Genomic DNA, 15,605 nt, shown 5'->3' with positions numbered 1-15,605 from the left:
CCTCGGTTTTGCAGTGCCTCTGGGATGTTTGCGGAGGCACGACTGGATGATTTCTACGCCATTATGAGAAAACGCACAGCATCTCAGATGCACCGATTGAGAAACAGCTCCAACAGTTTTCTAAGCAAAATTAGCGAAAGGCTTGATAATCCCTTTTATAAATATTGGGCCTCGATGCATGTCCCAGTCTACCGGAGGGATAAATGACTTGTAAATAATGTATGTACTTAAATATAAGGTGTGTTGTCAATACTAACATAGTGATAAGTAATATTATTATTGTACCTAACTACTTTTTTTTGATAACACATTTATTACGTTAAATAATACAATTTTAAGCTTATTTCAATACAGTTGTGTGGTAGCAAGAAGAGAAATCTAATCTTCAAGGATGGGTATTCCACAGCCGTCTTCAGATCCAAATCTTTCTATCCTTCTTCTCGTTCCTCTAATTCTTAGAGAGACAGCTCTGATGTTGATATTTGTATTTTGACTTTGATCCAGTTGATTATTTGTGAGTATGGTTTCGACCATTTTTCATGGAGCTTAAGGGATGTTCTTTTTATAAAGGATTCATATTCCGTTCCAACAGCGCCATCACAGGAGACCACAAGAGGAGTGAATGAGGCTCTGAGATCTTCTGCAGCCAGGTCGTATTTGCGATGTTTTTCGCGAGCGTGTATTTGGGCAATCGTGGGCCATGTGAGTAGACCACTTGTACCTAACTACTCATTTATGGATCTGTGATGTCCGAAATAAAGTCTAAATAAAAAAAAATATGATGATGGAGACAGGAGGTGGCCATAGGAACTCTGTGATGAAACAACGCAACCAAATTGTGTTAGGGGTTTTAGAATTCTCTCGACGAGTATTAGTTGTCTGTCGTAAGAAAAGTACAGTCAGCGATAAAAGCTTGTACCAAAAATGAAATTTTTGTCAAAACCTTTTTTTCGTTATGAATGTGATCTGATGATGATACATCTAGCGGGACTTCAAGTATGGACGCATGAGAACGCAACTCATGCTAGACCGCCAGATATCAGAACACCGCTCTTGTTTATGAAATAGGAAATAGGGTATTTGCTTCGAGCAACACCGGCTTCCGACACGTCGGAAGGGCCCAAGCGATATCTTACCGTACAAATCTTTCCGCCATTTTTTGCGGGGGGAAAGATGCTCTTACATACAAAATCCAATCTGTAATGACGACACAAATACATAGAAAATGACACACGTCAAAGACAAATCTTGCAAACCTCGATCTCTTTTTGTGTACGGACGAGGCACAAGTGCAAGGCCTATTGACTTCCTTGAAACGATGTGACCCTTCAAAATTGTACATGTGTTGTCCGTTCCCAGACGAGATTGCCAGTAATTTACATCAAAATATTTTACTACAGCAACATTGCTAGAACTGGCTTTGTCTATAGATACGATTTCTAGGAACAAATCAAATTATTTTATCAAATATATTTTGATTTGTATTTTATGAAGTAGTCATATGTAAATTATTATTTATTTTTTGATATGTGTATATTATTATCTATTATATTTCAGTTTGTCTTTGTCTATGTTCATAAAATCTACGAAGGGTAGACGTGCCTCTACCCTCATTGATAAAAAAAAAAATCTTCGTCAATTGGCCTCTTTGATAGGCCTTGATTTGGGTCTGGCCGGTAAGAACATAGACAAGATAAAAGTCTTTAATGTCAATGCTGTCATTTAAGTCATTTAATGCAAAAATATTAATTTTCATATAAAACGATTTATTCACTTGAAATATATTTATTTACCTATTAATTTTAAAAATAAAAACTATTCATATGTACGAGCAACATATCTAAATGCGTCTTCGCACAGACTTAGTTAAATTTAAACCGTTGTCTCACTTCCTTCCTTGCTGTATGTATCCGGCAATGGCGACTTTATCAACAATTCTTATCCGGATTATTGAAAGCCCTAATGTGTGTGTGGAAACCGTTGTAGTAAATCAGAAACAGCGATAATTTCAAGGTAAGATATATATTAATCTTTAAATAAAAATGAGCGTGCTAATTACCAAATTCAAATATAATAATTTAATCTTACTATCCCCGTAAGTCCCGCGGACGCTATATCGCGTCCGAAATTATAATCAAAATTCAACATAGATGTAAAACCCCACATTGTTTAAGCTGGTAACCCTAGGAATTAGCGACGTTAGTAATTAGGAAGATAGATTATATTGTTTAATTTTTTGACTATTTTGTTTTAGAAAGTGAATCATCAATATAATCCTGGGCCGTCATATGATTTCTTGGAAAAAGCTCAGAAGGGCACGTATCTGCCGCATATCCAAACTAGTTTCCCGGTGACCAAGAACGCTGCGCGGAGCTGTGAAGCAGAAAATGTCCGATAACCGGATAGATGTAATAACAACTTGTAACCATAATTGCCATATCAGTGTATGTATTCATATGTATTATGAAAATATTTATATCCTAATAATACGTAACTTTTTGTTACCTTTTATATTTCACGAATTTCTGAATATAGTACCTAATCATTATCTTTTAACGTATTTTTTTACTTATTTGTGAAATGCTAATTTAAGAGCCCAACAACGTGCACACTAGCGCCACTGCTAAATAATCGTGATTATTTAAATTTAACGACATGTATTTAAAAAAGGGGCCGCTACGGACTGTATTGTGTATTTAGGTACCTTTTGAATACATCAAAATAGATTTTATGTTGCTGGATTCGTCGATCTATGAGCTCAAAACAAAAACGGCCGTTTTAACTTTGGACGGGTAGATTGACGAATCCAATAACATAAAAACTAGTTTAATGTATTCAGCAGTGGCGCTAGTGTGCACGTTGATGGGCTCTTAAAAACCTGACCCCAACAAAAAAGAAAAAAATACAAAAATAAATTCCCTCTCTGGGATTCGAACCCAGGACCATTAGCTTCCTGAACTGGATTACTGCCAATACCCGCTAGGCTAAACGGGTTGTTAATTCTAATTACAATGGTATCCTACCAGAACGCTAGTAGTATAAACGAACTTTTGAAAGGGACATTTTTTTGTATGGAGTTATCGTTCTTCTCCTAGTGAGTATTATATTCTTTGCACAAGTGTCACAACACGCACACTAACACATTTTCGTCCATGAATTTTATTGTATTCTGAGAGATGAGAAGTCGGATTTGTCGCTCGACCGATCCGCAATTTGTACTGGGCGAGCAAAATCGATAAATCCAACAATTACATGAGACTAAAATATAATAATTGTGTTTAAATGTAATTAAACGTATGATATGTAAAAAAAATATTACATGTGAAATGTAACACCTTCTATTTGTAAATTTGATGTCCCCGACCTCTTTTTACAACAAAAAACCGAGCAATTAGGCATTTTTCTGCTGCTGTGTTCACGCGCGCGTCTGGACTCGGTCTAGTGAAAAATCCGAGCGCAACTAGTTTTATTACCCGCGCTAGATCAGTTGATCTCGTACCTAGGCAGAGGGGAAATAGTGCGAATGCCGCCTCCCTTCCGTGTTGCTCGAAGGGTATTTGACTACTAGTCAAATCAGTATATTTTTTCGAACTGTCAAAACGATTTTGTTACTATGGAATTTATATAAAACACTAGTATGTCATTGTGACGTCACAATCAAATTACCCTACTCTTTATAGTCTTATACGGGTTTTAAAATAGAAATTGTGTCTAAAAATAACTGCTGTCTACGTTTCTCTATTAATTTTCTGGAGCTTTATTTCATGCATGGTGTAATAGTTATTTGTTTTACAAGGGGGCAAAGTTGTTGTTTAACCGCTCGTGCTATGTGTGGGTGGTTCGAAAAATGGAATCTTGAGCGTTGGTTTCAAAGCACGAAGGTTAAACAAAATTTGCCCCCGAGTGAAACACAAAATTTTTCACCACACGAAGAAAATATTAAGGTCAATGAAGCAAATATTAAATGTAAAATATCAAATAAAATCAAACCAAATCAAATCCAAATCAATGTTATTAAATATGTATCGTCTAAAATCATCATTTAAAAGTCAATTCTACCAGCAAACATAAGAAAACAACTCAATATTTGCATTAGATTACTTTGCCTCACATGTGAATAAAATGCAACTTTGCTATCAGTTTTTGAAGTGCAAAGTAAGCCTTTCCGAGCTGGTGTGGTGAAAAATAATTTGTTTTAAATGTAGACAAATACCCTATGGCCGATTTTCTGATGATATGACATGATAATAAAATATAAATAAATAAATATAAGTTTTTGGCAAAAATTTCATTTTTGGTACAAGCTTTTATCGCTGACTGTACTTTTCTTACAACAGACAACTAATACTCATCGAGACAATTCTAAAAACCCCTAACACAATAACGTTGCGTTGTTTCATCACAGAGTTCCTATGGCCACCTCCTGTCTCCATCATCAGATCAGTTCGACAGTACCATCACTCAAAATGATCAAGACGCGACTTTATTTTTAAGAGAAAACGGCCCGATACGAACTTTAAGATACGTCAATTAATAGATCTAGAAACGATATGGATTAGATACGTATTAAGAAAGATCTAATCCATATCGTTTCTAAATCTATTAATTGACGTATCTTAGAGTTCGAATTGGGCAGTAAGAGCGCGTCAAGGTACCTAATTTAGAACACCTCGTCCGCTTATTAGCAACTTCTGCTGCTGACTGTATATATGTATATGTCGCAGTCAAAAGTGTGAACTGGTCAAAAGAACTTTTAACCGACAAAAACAGGCAAAACTGCTTTTGACTGAGCATGTTGGTCAAAAGTAGTTTTACCTGAAAATCATTGGTTAATAGTAATTGTGACTGTTACTATCAGTCAAAAGTACTCGCAGAGATAGGTAGATTAGGGTTTTTTTTTTGCTACGCCCAAAAAACGAAACTGTTCCCAGAGATAGGTAGGTTAGGGTTAGTTTTTTTTTGCTACGCCCTAAAAACGAAACTGCTGCCAGAAATAGGTATGATTTTCAGGTAAAACTACTTTTGACCAACATGCTCAGTCAAAAGCAGTTTTGCCTGTTTTCGTCGGTTAAAAGTTCTTTTGACCAGTTCACACTTTTGACTGCAACATATATACACGATGTAACATGAGGAAACCGAATAATTTTAACAGCGTATTCCTGATCATATTTAGAGACAAAAATGTCCTATAAACTTTTTTGAAATTCGCCTAGTTTCAGAGATAATATTAATTAAAAAAAAAACAAGTATTTATTCTTACATAGTGTAAAAGGCATTTTTGATGGTGATGTTGCTGCTATGGGACGTAGTCTAAATATCCTTATTGATAGATGTCAAAAAGTGACAAGTAACACTTTGCAAACAGTAGGTTTTACGAAAAAGAAATGTAAAAATCAATTTTAAGTGACAAGCAGGTGACAAGTTTACCAATTACATTTATTTTTAATGTACAAATACATTCAAAAATTAAAAAAAAAAAAAACAATACAAAAAAAAATTTTTTTGGCGAAATTGACCTAAACTCATATTACATTTTTTCCTTCTTTTGACCTCAGAAATGCGTGGTTAAAATTATTCGGTTTACTCATGTTACACCGTGGATATAGATAGGTATATTGAAGAAATGTAAATAACTCTATTTTGATACGAACTTGCTATAAATAAATTATAAAACTTGTATAAACAAAATAAGCCTTTGAAAATAACTTACAATATCTTACCAGCGTAAAATGTGTGTTTTGTAAATAATAACAGTATATACCTACTTAGATCAATAAAATGTGACCACACTTTACTACTTTTCGGACAGTAGACAAATACTGTCACTAAAAATGTGGGAAACAGAGCCCTGCAACATTCTTAGTTAAAAAATAAACTGAAAAACAGCGAGCTACGTAACGTTTATAAGTACCCGTATTTTAAGATTTTTTATAACTTTTAAGGGGCCCACTGATTAACAGTCCGCCGGACGGTATCGGCCTGTCAGTTAGAACGAAATTTTGACAGTTCCGAACAACTAACAGGCCGATACCGTCCGGCGGACTGTTAATCAGTGGGCCCCTTTAGGCAGGTATATTATAGCGATATTCGGTTCGCTTCGGAAAATGAATTAGATTTCTACTAGACTTCAACAAGTTACGATACAGATAATTTAAAGATATTTGTAAGATAGATATGTCAAATTTCACGTTTCCGCGATTCTGGAGGTCCTCTTGAACCTTTTGATCTCTAAATCGTCTCAAGATCTTGTGATTATCTCGAAATCCGAATAGGCCTGATTGTCTAAATTAAATTTGATAACTAATGTCACAGATCTACAATGTACAGACGTAGAGCATAATTGTTTTCCATCGCATTTTCTCGGAAACGTTCGTATCTGTCATGCTACTTCAGTCAACCTCAGTACTTTTTGTACCGAGACTGACTGAAAAAGCATGACACGTTCGTAAGTTTCCGTGAAAATACGATGGAAAATAATTATGCACTACATCTGTACAAGATCGCCTGTCATTTAACAAAACAGGAGCCAAATTTTGAATGATGTCAAGTGTCATTCGAAGTACTTATTGAATTCAGGCGGCTTAGCACGGTCGCGTTTTTATCCCTTGTCACCATGCCTGTCACGTTCTAACAAGTATGTAAGTGCGAAAGGGACGCGCATAGTGATAGTCGATAAAAATGGAACCGTGCTGAGCCCGCAGGAATAATAACTGATTACGTAAATGATTTGGTTTCCTAACCTGAGACTACAGCTTTCGTATTTATAAGTAGAGATGCAACAGATAGTTGTTTGGCTGGATACCGGATATTCGGCCTGCCCATCGGCCGAATATTCGGTATCCGGCCGCCGAAGCTTTGGCCTGCGGAAATATACCTACATTTCGGTTTTTCAGGTGCGCATTGTGCAGATTTTGACTTGTTTCGTAGTGAGCGTTCGCGCGGACTCATTTCTAAGTTCGAATGAGTACACGAGCATGTCAGTGGAATGTTTATATTGTTTTAAAATGACAACGCTTACGGTTATAACCGTGACTGTTTCTTAAATCCCATTATGTTTACTCCGAAATCAAGCAATGTGACTATCCGGTATCTGGCCAGATAGAAGGTCAATATCCGCTATCCGGCCGTATATTAAAATAATGTCCGGATACCGGATAGTAACCGAATATTCGGTGCATCTCTAGAAATAAGCCCTTTTAAAAAGACCCTCCTGAGTTAGCGAATACGTCAGAAAAGTGCCACGGAATGGTATTAATTCCACAGGTATTTCACGTTTTTGATGCACTTACATACTTCGTCGCTTGCCAACTTTTTATCTAATCTTATTTTTTACCCAAATGCGTTGCATAAAAACATCATTAGTCATTACACATACTCTATATTATTTATTATTCTCTTTATTCAATTAGGGTCTTAGGTTAGGGTTTTACAATGTGAGTATAAAAGTAAAATATAAAAACACTTACAAAACATAACAAAAATATATAAACACATTATAAAAAACCTAACCTAGGGTGCCGCCGGCAGCGGGGCAGGGTCCAAGCTGCCGGTGGTCAGGGCCGCAGAGTGAGGAATCGACGTACTATACGCGCCGTGTCCAAAATTACCGCCTTCTGCATCTGACCCTTGATCCAACCACCCAGCGAGAGTCTCTCTAGGTGTTGGTCGAGACTCTTCGCTATGAGACCGTTCGCTGACACGACTATAGGAACAATGATCGTCGAGTCAACATCCCACATAGCGGTTATCTCGTGGGCTAAGTCTAGGTACTTGCTGGACTTGTCCTTCTCGGCCTTCACGAGATTCTCATCATGGGGGATGGTGACGTCGACGAGCACGGTCCGGCGCTGCGATCGATCTATCAGCACGATGTCAGGCTTATTGGCTACAATAGTCCTGTCAGTGATGATAGATCGATCCCAATAGAGCGTGGCACGACCATTTTCGAGAACTGGCGCAGGTGAGTACTTGTAGTACGGCACTTCGCGGTCCACAAGGCCGTATAGGAGGGCAAGCTGCTGGTGAATAATTCTGGCTACGAGGTTATGTCTGTGCAAGTACTCGCCGTTAGCAAGATGAGAACAACCGGAGATAATATGCCTGAGTGACTCTCCGGGACGGCGGCATGCCCGACAAATGTCGACCGTATCGTCCTTCAGGATATATTTCCGATAATTGTTCGTCATCATCACTTCGTCCGCAATTGCACAGGCAAAACCCTCGGTTTCTCCGAAGAGGTCCCCGAATCGTAACCAGTTCACCGACGCGAGCAGGTCCACATCGGGTCCCGTGAGGGCCTTGTAGAACCGCCCGTGTAGCTGCTTATCCTTCCATACCGCCTTGCGGTCCTCGGTGCTTAGTTCTACAGGTTTGCGCCAGTTCTCGTTCGCCAAGGAGAGCGGCGTGAGGCCCTTGTCAGCTGCCACCACATCACAATGCATCCCACACTCGTTGTTGAGGAAATAATTCCTGAGATTGTACACCTCACGGTTGTGGAGATTTTTGGCGTTTAGAAAGCCGCGACCTCCACATTTCCGTGGGATGTACAATCTCATAACAGACGAGCGTGGGTGCAACATACGGTGAGTGGTGAGCAGCTGTCGGACCCTCCGATCCAGGGCATCCAGCTCGGTCTGAGTCCACCTTAGTATGCCAAAGGAGTATGTGAGTAGAGGCATTACCCAGGCGTTGAAGGCGCGCACTTTGTTGCCTCCTGACAAAAGACTGTTGAGTACTTTTGTGAGCCGACTGAAAAAGCGCTCCTTCACCGACCGTCTAATACCTTCTTCCTCAATACCCAACGACTGTGACATGCCAAGGTATTTATAGGTTTCTGATTCAGAGATGGATCTGAAAGACATTGTCTCAGAAAGTTGTAAGTTATTTACTATAATTATTACGTACCCTAACATCCTAGTATATTTTTTTTCATGACCATGGATACAAGTCTTTCATAATCTTAGTAATACCATATATTACATAGCCTAAAGGTTGACTGATGATTAATAATTTAACTTTAAATTATTAAAAATGTAGATTGTATGTGTAGGCAATAAATAAATTATTCAACGTAAAAAGTTTTAAAACGCACGCACAAAAAAAACACATGTGTCCCTCCCTTCCCACCACTGAATAGAAACTTGTTTTACAAGGGGGCAAAGTTGGTGTTTAGAGTCTGTGCGGAAAGAGAAGAGTCGTGGAATGTATAGGATCCAATACATTTCACGACTCTTCGCTTTCCACACAGCTCGTGCTAATATTGATACCCGAGCAAGCAAAAGATTCCAAAATTGAACCACGAGCGTAGCGAGTGGTTAAAAAGTGGAATCTTGAGCGTTGCGAGAGTTTCAAAGCACGAGGGTTAAACAAATTTTGCCCCCAAGTGAAACACAAAATTTTTCACCACACCAACCCGAAGAAAATATTAAGGTCAATGTGGCTAATTCCGTCATAGAGGCTATTCCATCCACTAGCTTTTTTCTAGAACAACGAACAAAATTTATAATTTCATCGACGAAGCAGTGATTACTTTTACTTTCAGCAATCAAAAACAAATGGTTTATTTATCCTACGATTGAAAATCAAAGAAATATATGCGCGTGGACGGAATAGCCCTCAATATGACGGAATTAGCCACACTGACAAACAAAATCAAACCAAATCAAATCCAAATGAACGTCATTAAATATTTATTATTCATAATCATCATTTAAAAGTCAATTCTACCAGCTGACATAAGGAAATAACTCAAAATTTACGTCTTATTACTTTCCCTTACACGTGAATAAAACGCAACTTTCTTATCAGTTTTTGAACAATCAAGAGATCCTTTACCAGCTGGTGTGGTGAAAACAAATGTTAAATTGTTATTATTTATTTTCATCAAATATGGGAAGGCGTAAAAAATATCCGTTTCACGTATTTACCCTTCACATGCATTTGTTTATTATGGAAATTGGTAGCATAATACATTCGAATTCAGCCCATGGCAATATTTAATATAATTCTCTATGAAAGTGTACAAAAAACGAATCAAATTATTTTGTATGACGCTTGACGCTCTCCTATTGGGTATTTTTTTATTAATTTTAAAACCGATCAAACTTAGGAAAGTTTTAGTCAGTTGTTAATTTTAAATATTTAGTTAATTGCTATTCTGATATGTAAAACTTGGTGAAATAATAATTGGAATTTTATTAATTGTGGGTAGAACCATTAAGACAAATCTAATATTATTTTATAATTTAATAATAATTCAGCCTATATAATATAATTATGTCCCACTGCTGGAGCGAGAGGGTTATATTATTAAAAAAAAATATATTATTTACATTTAATTTTGCGTGAAATATTTTCATAAGTACAAAACTTGGTTAATGTGAAAAGAAAATTTATTAGGTTTTTTTTTATTACCATTATTAATTCTTCAGAATTCTTAAATTTATAATTTAGATTAAGATTAAGTTATTATAATTTACTTTTCTCTTTATTTATTTCTCATCTTAAGTTAGGTTATTTTATAATATGAATATAAAAGTAAAATATAAAAACACTTACAAAACAATAAAAATTAATATAAACACATTATAAAAAACCTAACCTAGGGTGCCGCCAGCAGCGGGGCAAGGCGCAAGCTACCGGTGGTCAGGGGCCCTACCGTGAAAATCGAACGATAGAGCGCTATCCGCACGTAAATTAGTTCGAACGAACCAACTGGACCTTACCGGGAAACTCTTTCGTTTTGGCTTACGTCTTTCGAATCCATAGAATTGACCGACGTGAATGGAACGAACGAACCTAACGTAAAGTGCGCATCACACTTCATATCCCACGCTGGGATATAAAACCGGTAAATTAATAATTTACTTAAAACTGAGTTAGATATACTTAAATAATTAGTTCGTACTTATAACGTACAATTATACTAAAAACCTTCGTAGAATAAGTTATAATACCAATTTAACATTTTTTGCTGTTTTTCGAATATAATTTTAATAGATGAAGCAGTAGTGTCAAGACTGTCAATGTCAAATACTTTGTTTACTGTCTTATGGCTGTCTTGATGTCGCCGATGTTTGTCTGTTGTACCACATATTTTAATATTATAAAATTTGTATTTACATTGAAAAAGGTAAGAAAATCTTTCTTGTCTTTAAAAAAATACTTACTAAGCAGAAGAAATTACGCTTTATAATTGAAGTACTTGACGACTTTTAGAAACTATGTATCACAATGTACCTACTTTTGATTATTTTAGTTGCTTTTATCAAGAAAATTATACGAACCAAACATATAAATTACATCCTAGTACCCGATGACTTTCGAAACTACATAGTTTCGTTGCATACTTTTGGTTACTCTCCCTCGACTTATGAAACAAATAGTAATAAGATACTTGTTAAACAGTGAACAGTTACATGTACAACTTTTTACATAAAAAAATATATAAGCAGTTTAAAGGATAATTTTCAATCTACCTATTATTAATATTTTCTCAAAAGTAATTTATAATATTACTTTGTAAGTTCTTAAGGTCAAATAGTCTATTGATTTTCCGCGGCTCCTGTAGCCGGTTATTTTAGGGAAATATGCTCTAATTCATGTGTTTTTTAGTTCCAGACTAGTGGGAATCACAATGGACCTACAGTGAGCACCCTGGCAAGGAATATGTTCAAGCTTATTCGCTTCCAGCTATTGCTGGAAAATGGAAATTTCTATAATGATATGGAGGCCAACAAAGGTAGGCATTTTTACTGATTTGGATCACAGTAACGTTTCGTACTCATGAAACTATCCTGATTGTGTATGAGATAATCAACGGTTTCCTTTCGCTTTCATACTTTCTTTGAAATAAAAGTGTCTGCCCAACGCCAACACCAACATGGGTACCTACTTACCTAGATGCCAAGTAGGCTGGCCACATACTTATATGTATATCCTATACCTCATGCTTTAAAGGTCTACAAATGTCTAAATTATAATAAATAAGAATAATTAGATTTGACATATAAAGTTAATTTCAATTTCACACCGTTCACTGAAGTATAAGAATAGGAATATAAGAATAAGAAATGGTTTAATACAATAATTTGTATATATCTAAATATAATTCTTGTTTTTATTAACATTTCCACAGACTCCAGAGCATGTCTGGCAGCGCCTCATAGGGCTATCCTGCCCTCGACTCCCAGTCTACCAGCCGCGCCGGTCCGTCGCCTAATCACAACTCCAACCCGGTCAACTGTAACAGGAGCCACAAGAAGATGAGGTGGTGCTGGAGATGAAGGTGATCGAAGCCAACGACCACTTATACACCCGCGAACTGATGCGGTAGAAAAAACTTTGGTCTTTTTTTTTTAATTAATTTTATAACTTTATTTGCTTAGACTGATTTGAAATATTCTTTATTGAAAGTGTATAATGTATATTGAATTTTGTCCTATTTTTGTTAAAATAAAAAATAATAAAATTATACGTAAAGTATATTTTGTTGAATTTAGCTATTTTTATCAGTACACGGAAGCGTCGCGACTATATCTCGCAGATTGTCGGGCAGTGGTCGAACACGTAGTTGGGAGATTTTCAATAAAAAGTTTGTCTTCACATTAACATTGTTTTATTTATCACAGTACATACAGCAATCATTCAAATTATTTGTGTAAAAAATTTAACCCTTTTACCAGGCTAAGGGTTAAGGGTTATATTTCCCACGTATGGCACTTCAAACATGTGTTCTATTTTTGATGAGTAAGACATTCGATTGTCATTTTCGAATTGCCAGCCTGGTAAAGGGTTAAAATTGTATAATTATTTTTTAAAAATAAATATAATAAAATTCGGGACTAACACATTCAGTACATGCAGAATCAGGCGGCAAATGGGCAGAAGCTTCCTCCTCTTCCCTTATTGTCTACATTCGAAAAGAGTTAGTGAGACCAAGATATTAAGCGATTTTTATAGCACAGACGTGCAAATGTTATTTAAATTCATAATTTCATAGAAATTTGGAGTTTAAAATACACTTGCACGTCTGTGCTATAAAAATCACTGCATACTTATCTTGGTCGCACTCTAATGTCATTTACATATTATTGACTAATCATTGACTATGTTTATATGCACATACAAGAGTAAGAAATAAAATAACCTACGTAACCTTGTAAAATTATTTATCATAGGTACATTTATAACCGTTTCGGTGCGGTTGGCACGACAGGCGTGTCATTAATGATTTCAACGTGTGGCGCATGACACGACAGGCGTGCCATCATATTCTATGGCGTAAGGCACGCCTGTCGTGTCATGAAATAATTGTTCGCCGCCACAGCTAAAAGTTTTCGAAGTTTACATAACTCAGATATAACATTTAGATTTTTACATTACAAGTCTTATATATTTCGTTCGTGTGTAATTATTTCTTTACGAGTAACATGTTTGCTTATCGTTATATACTATACTACTACACTGATTGTTTTGTAACAAAATTCTGCCATGGAATTTTGAACAAATCATACATCTTAAAAAATAAACACACGCATTATACATCTTTAAATTTTAAAGTATTCTATCGATCTATCTTTGTATATCTACATCATCTATATAAAAAAAATATTCTGAACTATACTAGACAAAGTTATGCAACATTTTTTTCCGTTCTCATAGTTAATAACACAATCGGCACAATCTGCGTCTGGTTAAGACACATATTTTAAATCCCCCAGAAACAAATGTAATTTATTGTACCTGCTAGGTATATTACTCCGTAGTCAACTTGGCCAATACAACGCTTAGTGCTGCTAATCGTGTATTAGTTTAACTAGCAGGTACAATAAATTACACAATTTATTCCTGTAAAGGAGGCGATTCAAATATATGTGCCTTATTATCCTTATGCCTTACATTGGCTTTCTATGTTGAATTTAATAATTACCACAGCATACGGTTTTAGAGCGTTATACTCATATCACCTTACTCCATACTCCCTCGTGGCGTGAAGTTATGGCCTCATAGGAAATAAGACTAGTTTGCTAGCCTCTGCTAATATAGTAGATAAGTCTTAGTCTTCTTCTATACTACGTAGGTACGGGGCATTGGGTAATAGTTGCATTATCAGCTGGTAATGTAGCTCCTTAAAAAGCCGGCAGTGGTATTTTCATTGCCGTCGTCGGGAGTACGGTCTTCGCGTATAGGCACAGCACGGACCACAGATCAGACAGTAGTGGCCATGGTGGTGGTGTAACTGAAACATCATAAGAACTGGTATTAGAATTATTTCTATACTTACTATGTACTAATATTACTGTTTGACATCTTCATTACATTACTAGGAATTTGATTATTATTTAGAACAGCGGTAGGCAATAGGCGGCCCGTGAACCTCTCACTTGCGACCCGCGAGCCCCCTTGGCTATTTTGTATGTAATATTGACAAACGACAATGTTTGATAAAGTAACACATATTAACAAAGTGCGGCCCGCTTCAACTTTTTAACTACTATGTGGCCCTTGGCTGCTAAAATGATGCCGACCGCTGATTTAGAATACTAATTTTATGATTCTTATTTTCTTTAGACGCTAGTTTACAATGACTTCGCCATTTTGAAAGTTTTCGACGTGTAATAGTTACATGTCGTTGAAGTGTCGCCGGGAAACAGACACACACCAACAATGCGCGTGCTATCCCTGGGGAAAGCGTATCTAAGTAGGACCTAAGCCTATAGTAGGACCTATGGGGCTATTCATAAATTACGTCATTTCAAATTAGGGGGGGGGTCTGGACATCGGATGACGGTAGCATGAAGTAGGAGGAAATGGGGTCATTTGAAGCATGATTTTTGGATGATTATAGGGGGGGGGGGGGTCAAAAATCGTCAAAAATCGATGACGTAATTTATGGACAGCCCCTATGCCGATGGTTGTTGGATCTGTCGGCCAATTAAACAGCTTTCTCGTCACCCCCCAATGCAAATCTACCTACCTATGTTACTTATTATCAGTTTTTTTTTAATTTCTAGGTAACTTAGTAATACATAATATGTATGTTAGAGATAGTTCGAAAAGTGTATACATTGTTATGAATTTTATGATACTGACTATGTATTATTAACAGTATAAGTGCCTTGGCATCTTGCAGCTGTAAACTTATACTTAGTGTTTACCTGAATAAATAAAAAATAATAAAGAACTGCAAATCAGTGTCCATAACACAAAGTTACCTTTTAATATCCCAAATGTTAGCTCTATAGTGGAGCGCGCCTTCTTTTGTATGGCGTTATAGCCTCGGGGATTCTTCTGCGGCGCCGGTTCCAGAAATCATAAGGTGTTCCGTGTTCCCGCAGTGGATACCCGGAGTCTTCTAAAATTATAATAAGCACATTATATTAATATTGGGTTAATATCTGCCTAAAAACCATCGCTGGTGTTACGGAACCTTTTCTGAAGGCCGCATTGGAAACATTTATTTGTAACTAACACAAACAAACGAAGAGTCTCTCACCCTAAATGCATATATGTACAATAAGCGGCAATTATTGCCGTTCTGTCAGGGATAATAATATATAAGACACAATTATATTCCTGTTATTTCCGTCCTCCGCATTTTACAA

General features: G+C 36.5%; 1 long non-coding RNA gene across 1 annotated transcript in view; it reads left to right on the top strand.

Annotated features, from left to right (window-relative positions):
- Positions 1 to 3,683: 3,683 nt before the first annotated feature.
- The window catches only part of LOC134804157 (uncharacterized), a 460,972-nt gene continuing 449,050 nt past the window's right edge, over positions 3,684 to 15,605 (top strand). Inside the window, exon 1 of the long non-coding RNA XR_010146079.1 lies at positions 3,684 to 3,829. This is a non-coding gene — a long non-coding RNA (uncharacterized LOC134804157). The remainder of the gene's footprint in view (positions 3,830 to 15,605) is intronic.

Source organism: Cydia splendana, chromosome Z (assembly GCF_910591565.1).
Source record: "Cydia splendana chromosome Z, ilCydSple1.2, whole genome shotgun sequence".
In the NCBI taxonomy this organism is placed as follows: Eukaryota; Metazoa; Arthropoda; class Insecta; order Lepidoptera; family Tortricidae; genus Cydia; species Cydia splendana.
Note: the sequence above shows the minus strand (reverse complement) of the source record. Positions and strands in the feature narration are given on the sequence as shown.